Here is a 2,500-nt window from a genome sequence, read left to right as displayed (position 1 = left end):
CACTCAATCATTTTAATAGCACGTAATATCACAGCTGTGTGATCATGGAATCCTTCGATAGCTCAGCTTGTAGAGGGGAGGACTGTAGAGGTGATTGCTACAGAAATCCTTAGGTCGCTGGCTCAACGGATGACGCTTTTGATAAACTTAGATGTCAGTACTGACATTTTACAAACCCAAAACTATACCAAGTATAAAGCATTCTCCAAGTTATATTTTAAAAATTATTAACGCAGGTCACTGTGGTCAGGATTAACTTCCCATGGAAATCATCTCTGATACAATATTACTTCAGTCATCCTCACAGCCTGAAATGAAGTAGCGCAACCCATAGAGAAACTTTTGTGAAAACATCACATTGAATGAGAGGTAGTCATGGCCGAGTGGTTAAGGCGATGGACTAGAAATCCATTGGGGTCTCCCCGTGCAGGTTCAAATCCTGCTGACTACGACCACATGGTTGTTTTATTTTTCAGAAAATTTACTAAAAGCTTGAAACCAGTGTTGCTCAGGGTGAGTCAGGAACTGGCACATCAAAATCTTTAGGATGCCTGCCTGTTCTCTCTTTCTCTATCCGTCATTCTCCTCCTCTACTTGAGACTGAGCCCAGGAATCTCAGCAGCCATTCTAAGTAGCATTTATTAATTACAAATGCATTTTGAATGTCAAATTTGTAAGAAAGTTTTGTACATTTAGCAAAATATCAAATTCATTTGAAAGAAAATGATGTCCACTCAAAGTAAAAAGAGCTTTGGTTACTTTCAATGCACAACATTTTACTTTCAAATCGTGTCAGATGACTTTCAGTGCTAATTATTATATCATTAACCTCTACTTTATTAAAAATTGTGCTTTATGCAAAAAAAGAAAAAGCACAATTATTAAAAATTGTGCTTTAATGCAAAAAAAGAAAAATAATTGTCTGTGCATACTCTCATGTAGCACAATTATCTTCACTAGCTCAAAAGGGCCGCTCATTGTCCAAAATGAATTGTCAAATCAGAACAAACAATGGAATATCCCCATCATTCCTGGAACATTTGATTAGTTTACAAAACAAGCAAAATTTAAAAGAGTGTAGAAGGTTTGATAGGCTCAAGCATCTCTAATCTTGATGTAAGTTTGGCTACACTAAAAAATCTATTGAAAGTGCTTTCCAAACTAGCTCTGTAGCCAGTTGATAGTAATTGCACAAATATAAGTCAAACTATTAGTGATATTTTCCAAATGATTAAACATGACAATTTGTGTGATAAAGCAACACAGGAATAAGTGGTTGAATCTCTTTTGAGTAGTCAAATCATTTTTCATTTTGCTTGGAAAGTTGATAATGTTTAAAATTAACACTCAATCATTTTAATAGCACGTAATATCACAGCTGTATGATCATGGAATCCTTCGATAGCTCAGCTGGTAGAGCGGAGTACTGTAGAGGAGATTGGTACAGAAATCCTTAGGTCGCTGGTTCAATTCCGGCTCAAAGGATGACGCTTTTGATAAACTTAGATGTCAGTACTGACATTTTACAAACCCAAAACTATACCAAGTATAAAGCATTCTCCAAGTTATATTTTAAAAATCATTAACGCAGGTCACTGTGGTCAGGATTAACTTCCCATGGAAATCATCTCTGATACAATATTACTTCAGTCTTCCTCACAGCCTGAAATGAAGTAGCTCAACCCATAGAGAAACTTTTGTGAAAACATCACATTGAATGAGAGGTAGTCGTGGCCGAGTGGTTAAGGCGATGGACTAGAAATCCATTGTGGTCTCCCCGTGCAGGTTCAAATCCTGCCGACTACGACCGCGTGATTGTTTTATTTTTCAGAAAATTTACTAAAAGCTTGAAACCAGTGTTGCTCAGGGTGAGTCAGGAACTGGCACATCAAAATCTTTAGGATGCCTGCCTGTTCTCTCTTTCTCTATCCGTCATTCTCCTCCTCTACTTGAGACTGAGCCCAGGAATCTCAGCAGCCATACTAAGTAGCATTTATTAATTACAAATGCATTTTGAATGTCAAATTTGTAAGAAAGTTTTGTACATTTAGCAAAATATCAAATTCATTTGAAAGAAAATGATGTCCACTCAAAGTAAAAAGAGCTTTGGTTACTTTCAATGCACAACATTTTACTTTCAAATCGTGTCAGATGACTTTCAGTGCTAATTATTATATCATTAACCTCTACTTTATTAAAAATTGTGCTTTATGCAAAAAAAGAAAAAGCACAATTATTAAAAATTGTGCTTTAATGCAAAAAAAGAAAAATAATTGTCTGTGCATACTTTCATGTAGCACAATTATCTTCACTAGCTCAAAAGGGCCGCTCATTGTCCAAAATGAATTGTCAAATCAGAACAAACAATGGAATATCCCCATCATTCCTGGAACACTTGATTAGTTTACAAAACAAGCAAAATTTAAAAGAGTGTAGAAGGTTTGATAGGCTCAAGCATCTCTAATCTTGATGTAAGTTTGGCTACACTAAAAAATCTATG

The 2,500-nt window shown here is 35.7% G+C and overlaps 3 non-coding genes across 3 annotated transcripts; all 3 read left to right on the top strand.

Annotated features, from left to right (window-relative positions):
• Positions 1 to 369: 369 nt before the first annotated feature.
• Positions 370 to 451, top strand: TRNAS-AGA (transfer RNA serine (anticodon AGA)). The gene has a single exon. It is a non-coding gene; the product is annotated as a tRNA-Ser (tRNA).
• A 944-nt stretch (positions 452 to 1,395) lies between these two features.
• Positions 1,396 to 1,485, top strand: TRNAY-GUA (transfer RNA tyrosine (anticodon GUA)). Its single transcript is given in 2 exon segments — positions 1,396 to 1,432; positions 1,450 to 1,485. It is a non-coding gene; the product is annotated as a tRNA-Tyr (tRNA).
• Positions 1,486 to 1,724: 239 nt separating this feature from the next.
• On the top strand, positions 1,725 to 1,806 carry TRNAS-AGA (transfer RNA serine (anticodon AGA)). Its single transcript has one exon. It is a non-coding gene; the product is annotated as a tRNA-Ser (tRNA).
• Positions 1,807 to 2,500: the final 694 nt, after the last annotated feature.

The sequence above is a fragment of the Pseudophryne corroboree genome, chromosome 4 (genome assembly GCF_028390025.1).
Source record: "Pseudophryne corroboree isolate aPseCor3 chromosome 4, aPseCor3.hap2, whole genome shotgun sequence".
Classification (NCBI taxonomy): Eukaryota; Metazoa; Chordata; class Amphibia; order Anura; family Myobatrachidae; genus Pseudophryne; species Pseudophryne corroboree.
This window is presented reverse-complemented; position numbering and strand designations above follow the sequence as displayed.